Source organism: Arachis hypogaea, chromosome 17 (assembly GCF_003086295.3).
Source record: "Arachis hypogaea cultivar Tifrunner chromosome 17, arahy.Tifrunner.gnm2.J5K5, whole genome shotgun sequence".
NCBI classification, from domain to species: Eukaryota; Viridiplantae; Streptophyta; class Magnoliopsida; order Fabales; family Fabaceae; genus Arachis; species Arachis hypogaea.
Genome location: NC_092052.1, coordinates 105,043,038 through 105,050,119, shown reverse-complemented (window position 1 = coordinate 105,050,119; position 7,082 = coordinate 105,043,038). Strand labels below are relative to the sequence as shown.

At 41.5% G+C, this 7,082-nt stretch overlaps 1 non-coding gene across 1 annotated transcript; it reads right to left on the bottom strand.

Annotated features, from left to right (window-relative positions):
* Positions 1-1,034: 1,034 nt before the first annotated feature.
* Positions 1,035-1,141, bottom strand: LOC112768834 (small nucleolar RNA R71). Its single transcript, XR_003186218.1, has one exon. It is a non-coding gene; the product is annotated as a small nucleolar RNA R71 (small nucleolar RNA).
* Positions 1,142-7,082: the final 5,941 nt, after the last annotated feature.

Genomic DNA, 7,082 nt, shown 5'->3' with positions numbered 1-7,082 from the left:
TTCTGGTTTGCTCAACTAGAACATTCCTCTAATTAAAGTTGCTTGATCAATCAATCTCTGTGGGATTCGACCTCACTCTATTGTGAGTTTTTACTTGACGAAAAATTCGGTACACTTGCCGAAGAAAATTTGTTGAGAGACAAGTTTTGTGCGTATCAAGTTTATGGTACCGTTGCCGGGGATTGATTTTGTATCAACAATGATTAAGTTGGAGGATCACTAGATTGAGCATTTGCTATTTTGTTGATTTAAATTTCTGTTTGAGCACTTTACTTTCGGTTTCAGTTGTTTTGTATTCCCATCCCTTTAACCCCTTTATTTCAGTTGTTTACACTCTGTTTCACTCACCCACTAACTATTTGATATATTGCATCACTCACACTAACAGCATTTTTTTGTTAGAATAGTTTCTGGATCTATTTCCTTGCTTGTACCTTGTTGGTTGTATGACAGGGAGGAGAAGCGGGGCTTCAACTTCCTTTGATTCTGAACCTGAGAGGACCTTCCTTAGATTAAGGAGGGAAGCAAGAGGAAAAAGAGTAGTGGGTACTGAGGAAGAGGAAGAGTACTTTAAACTAGACATGAAGGAGAATATGGAGAACATTCATGAAGAAGAGGCTCACAACCATGGCAGAGAAGGTCTAGCAAATCATGCTGGGCAAGAGAGAAGAGTTCTAGGCTCCTACATCAACCCAAACCCAGGAAACTATGGGAGTAGCATTCAAAAGCCAACCATACATGCCAACAACTTTGAACTAAAACCACAGCTCATCACCCTTGTTCAGAACAACTGTTCATTCGGAGGAGGCGTCCAAGAAGACCCCAATCAACATCTAACCACCTTCCTGAGGATATGCGATACTGTGAAGTCTAATGGTGTTCATCCTGACACCTATAGAATACTTTTGTTTCCTTTCTCACTCAAGGATAAGGCATCTAAATGGCTGAAATCTTTCCCTAAGGAGAGTTTGACAACCTGGGAAGATGTGGTGAACAAATTTTTAGCCAGATTCTATCCTCCTCAAAGAATCAACAGGCTGAGAGCTGAGGTTCAAATTTTCAGGCAGCAGGATGGTGAGACTCTATATGAAGCATGGGAGAGGTTTAAGGACCTAACAAGGATGTGTCCACCAGATATGTTCAATGAATGGGTGCAGCTACACATTTTCTATGAAGGCCTTTCTTATGAATCAAAGAAAGCAGTAGACCAAGAAGATGGAGAGGAACCAAGTAGCAGCAATCACCACCTCATCAACTACCCAAGAGGGAGTGAATGCAGAGGCAGAGAGTGAGCAGGAGCAAGCCAACTACATTGAGAATTCACCTAGACAAAATCATGACCCATACTCCAAGACCTACAACCCTGGTTGGAGGAATCACCCAAACTTTGGGTGGGGGAATCAACAAGATCAAGGCCAAGATCAGAGACGTCACAACCCCAACAACAATGCAGCTCACCAACAATTTACACAGAGAACATATCAATACCACCATAACAACACCTCTCCACATCCATATCAAAACCAAAATAACACTCCTTATCCTTCTACCTCCAATCCCAACCTACCATCATCTGATGACAGACTCTCAAGGATTGAGAACCTGCTTGAAGGCATATGCAAAGAGTTTCAAGACAACAAAGTGTTCAAGGAGGAAGTACGAGCAAATTTTAAGAACCAGGGAGACACCATCAAGAGGTTGGAATCTCAAGTGGGGTATCTCTCTGAGCAGATTCCCAAACCTACAGATGGATTCCCAAGTGACACAGAGAAAAATCCGAGAGGTAAAACAAAGAAAGTAAGATGGGAAGATTGCAAGATGGTCACTACAAGTGATAAGAAGACTGAGGACAAGCCAAACAGGCTGCCAGAACAACCTGGAGATACCTCAACAGAGAAGAAGGAAAAAGATCACCAAGAACCAAAAATCTCACAACAGAAGCTGCTGAGACTCTATGCACCCTTTCCCCAACTACTCAATGGTGCTGTGGAGAAGAGAATATACTCAAGATTTCTTGACTTGTTTGCATCTCTGCATGTAAACATACCATTCATCAAGACCATCCAACAAATGCCTGTATACATCAAGTATATGAAGAAACTGCTTCCCAAGAAAAGCTCACTCAAGGGAGGCCAAACTATAGTGATGAACAAGGAGTGCAGCGCCCTCATTCAACCAGAGTTGCCTACAAAAAGAAAGGACCTAGGGAGTTTCTACATTCCCTGTGCCATCGGAGAAACCATGTTTGATAAGGGACTCTGCAATTTGGGAGCAAGCATCAACTTAATTCCCTTATCCCTTATGAAGAGGCTGCAGATCAATGAGATAATGCCCACAGATGTAGTCATCAGGCTGGCTGATAAAACTCAAAAATAAGCAATAGGAGTGGTGGAAAATGTGTTGGTAAAGGTTGGGAAATACTTCCTCCCAACAGACTTTGTCATATTGGACATGGAAGAGAGTCACACTCACCCAATCATATTGGGAAGACCATTCCTAGCTATAGCCAGAGCACTCATAGATGTAGAGCGAGGAGAGCTAATCTTGAGGATCCATGATGAATAACTCAGCTTTAATGTCTTCAAACTCTCACAAGAAACAGATCAAGAGAACAAGGAACCAAGGAAGAATCACAGTGAGATACTGAAGGAAGAAATAAGCACTGAAGCACAACCAGCACATCTGGGAACTCCCTTGATTGATGAACAAGGCAAACAGCAATTGCCACAGCTCAAAGAAAATCAGGAGGAACCCAAACCACCAGAATCATATGAGACCAGTAACCACATTTCCTTAGAGGAGGAGGTCACAAAGAGTAAGACAACATCACAAGGAACAAAGAAGAAGGTACCAAGAAGGTGGAGGAACAAGAAGATCCCTACCGAGGACTTCTCTCCAGGGGATAAAGTGATCTCAGCTTACTTCCCAGATATCCCCCCTGATCTCCCCACTGTACCATCTCAGTTACCTAAGGTCTTCACTATCAATAGAGTTCTCTCCTTGGAACATGTAGAGATCATTGATACAACCACTGGATATAGGTCTACTGTCAGAGGAGAAGACTTGAAGCATTATCAACCTCCCTGATGAAGGAGAAACGTCAAGCTAGTGACGCTAAAGAAGCGCTTCATGGGAGGCAACCCATGTTTTATATGCTTTTAGAAAATAGTGAATAAGTCAATATTCATGAATTCCAACCCAAACTTGACAAACACTTGGTGAAATCCTTATTAGGCAGTATATAGTAAAGAATAAGTTTGGTGTTCAAAGCATGCCGAGAGAGCATGAATGCAAACCAGAGCATGCTAATCTTGGAGCCTTGAACAAAACTTTTTCATCACAGTGCTACAAACTAAGTTTGGTGTCACCCAAGGTGCCACCAATGTGCATATAAGGATACACAGTTAGTTAGTTAGTTGGTGCTCATGAATAAACAATCTAGTTCGTTTTCTTTATTATTCTAGCCATAAAATTTCTCAATGATATTAATTTTTCTTATTTTATTTTATAGAAAAGGGAAAGGAGCATTGAAGGGGATTGATTGGACAATTAAATGAGGAAGGTTCAGATAACACAAAAGGAGAATATTTCACACGTGCCTCAAGGGGGAATGCATTGGGAATGGTTGCCATGCAACATTGGAAGAAGAACAAACTTGGAAACTGAACCAACCCCATCATAAAGTTGGTAATCCTTGTGCTTATTCCATATAAAACCCCATCCGTTCATCATACACCAACCCCATCAATCCACACCTTTCATCTCCTCCTCACTTCCCTATATAAGTGAATCCTAGTCCGTACTCCCCCTTCACACCCAAAGTGCTATTTCTCACACTTCACACCTTTGGCATCCAAATTCCTTCATCACACCTTGTCCTAACCAACCAAATTCCTCATCTATCCGTACCTTCCACTCTCTTCACACAGCAACTCAAATTCATGGCAGCATCAAGCTCCAAGAGGCAAAAGAGGAAGGAACCAATGGAGAGCATCCCTTTTGATGAGAAGAGATTGAAAACTGCGTTCCATGAGCTCGAATTTGAACGGATAAAGCTCAAGAAGATACTGCCTGAGTTAACATTCCAAATTGACGAGGATGAGTGCCCACAGATTAGAGAGAAAATTGAACAAAGAGGGTGACAAAGGCTCACGAACCCAGACTGGAAGATCAATGCAAACCTCATCAAAGAGTTCTATGCAAATGTGGTTAGAGAAGATAAAACCAAAGTCCCAACCTTCAAAAGCTATGTAAGAGGAAAAGAGGTGGACTTCAGTCCAAATGCTATAACAAGAGCCCTTCAGCTGAAATCACCACATTTTGATGAGCTTAGTTATCATGCAAGGATAAGTAAGAGCCCTGACAATGATGAACTCGAAGAAATAGTGACTGACATATGTGTCATAGGAGCTGACTGGGAAAGGTATGTAGATAAGAGATCCCGGTTCATCAAGAGGGGAGACCTTAGCCCAGAAGCCAAGGGATGGTTTGAACTGGTGAGGAGGTCTATCCTCCCAGCTGCAAATAATTCAGAGGTCAATATTAATCGAGCGACTATGGTACATTGCCTAGTACAGGGTGGAGAAATCAATGTGCATGAACTCATAGATGAGGGCATTCAAGAGTCAGCTGAGAAGGTTGATTCGGGTGCCAGACTTTGGTACCCCAGCACCATTCTCAGATTGTGCACAAAAGCCAAGGTAGTCTTCGAGGATAGCAATCCAGACTAGGTGAACCCTGGGAGGCTAGTTACACTCCAACGTCTGATCTATACTACGCCCGCCCAACAACAAAGAAGACCTCAAATAGGAAAGCGAAAACCAAAAGAAGGAGCCCATCAAGAAGAGTCTCATCAGGAAGAATATCAACAAGAAGAACAGCATGACCCAACCAACTTGAATCTGAATCATCTTCTAAGAGCCATTGAAGACTTGGGGATGAGACATATGGAAGGACATGAGAAAATACTAAACCTTCAGTCCAACTGAATGAGCCAACAAGAAGAGTGGCAGAAACAACAAATGGAGAAGCAACAGGAACACTACTCCCAGCTCATTCAAGCCATCAACCAAGTGAATGAAAGGCAAGAGCGTCAAGATAAGCGCTTGCAAGAACTCAACCAGCGGCAGCTAGCTCAGATGAAAGCATTCAACGAGTTCAGTGTACTTAATGAAGGACGGCAACTACATAGGGAGGAGTTCAACGTAAACACTCAAGCCAAGTTGAACTACATATCTAGTCATATGCATCATCTACACTATGCCATCCCTACATATGATGAGGTCCAAAAAGATTTTGTAGAACAAGAAGAAAGGAAGGTGAAACAACAGAAGGAAACATTAAAGAAGAAGATGGAAGATGCTGGCTTCTGGAAGAAGTTGATTGAAAAAGGCAAAGGAGGTGGGAGCTCAAGCGCAACAAGTAAACACAAAGAGGACGAGCAAGAGGGAGAGCATGGGCAACCCCATGAGTAAAAGGTGGTGGAGAAGTAGGAATAATGGCACCCGAAATAATATTGTTTCCATAAAGTAGAGATCCAGAAACAGGCTCACGAATACCATCAATATCTACTGGAGGGGCAGCAATGAAAGCGATAATAAATACAGAAGTTGCGGTTAATAAAGTAGGGATCATCAAAACACCAAACCATCCAATGTAAAGACGGTTTTCAGTGCTGGTTATCCAGTTACAGAAGCAACCCCATAGGCTTTCGCTCTCGCGTCTCTCTAAAATTGCAGTCATGGTAAAATCTTGGTTTTTTTAATTATCAGGGACTCCCAAGCACACGAATTCTCTCCTTCTTTGATCCATCTTTTTTCTATGCTTTAAATAAGGAAGATCTTGTATGAAATAGAACATGCTTCCATGTTAGTTTGAACCTTTTTCAATTCTGTCTTTTAAACTTTTTGTTGAGTAGGGCTGTGTTTGCTAGTCTGAATGTCATTACTGCATCATTTCCTAACTTACTTGTATGCTTGTCCTTGTGAATCAAATGAAAAGAGAATGAGTGTTTTATAAAAGACCAGAGTGGAGTTCATACTATGGAGTAAGTTCCTAAGTTTGTGGTGTAGTCATAAGTTAGCTAAGTTGGTTCACCAACAAGGTGAGAAGACAACTATCTGTCCTAAATCATATGCTTTGAACACACCCCATGAGACTAGCTAAATAACAAGATCCTAATAAGAAAAAGGAAAAGAAACAATTAAAGTGAAGAATAAAAGAAAAATAGCAAGAAAAGAGGCTGGGCACCAAGGGTTTGATTTTTTGAGGGATGTGTCTGTGGTGTTCTTGTACCAAGGATCTGCTTGGATTACTAAGCTCTCAGGGGTGCTTTATCACCTGGTAACTTGGGTTAACTAACCCGGGATTATCAGCTGAAAGTCCACTATCAAGAGCAATCTTTGCTACAGAACATTTAGTAACCCAAAGAGGTGCTGGACACCAAGACCTCAAGGAAAGAAAATAAACAAACCATGTGCCTGTGGTGTGTATGTATGGGGGAGAGACTTGATGAAGTAAGTCCTTAGGGGTGTTTCAACACCTAGCACCTTGAACCAACTAGTTCGGGAGTGTTGGCTGAAAGCTTTTTTTAAAGAGTTTCCCCCTTACAGAGCACTTAGCCTAAGAACACAAATAAGCCCTGAATTGACAAGAAACAAAAGGGATCAATGAATAAAAGTCTCATGGGATGCAAGCAAAGTGAGTATTCTAGGACATGATAAAGGTCTGAAAGCCATTGAAGGAATGAACCTAAGTTGCTATGCATGAAACCACCATAAAACCAGGGACATGACTTCCACAAGAATGACTCATTTTCTCTTGGCATTCCATTCATCATTCTCTTGTTCCAGTACTTGCTTAGGGACAAGCAAGCTTTAAGTTTGGTGTTGTGATGCCAGGGCATTTTGGCCAGTTTCACTGACCTTTTCTTTACTATTTTTAAGGTAGTTTCATGTATTTTCTTAGAAAATAAGCTAGTTTTGGGTAGATATTCACTTACATCTTGATTCAAGCATACATTGTGCACTTTACATGATTTCATGAGAATTTTACATGAATTATATGACAAATTAGAGGATGCA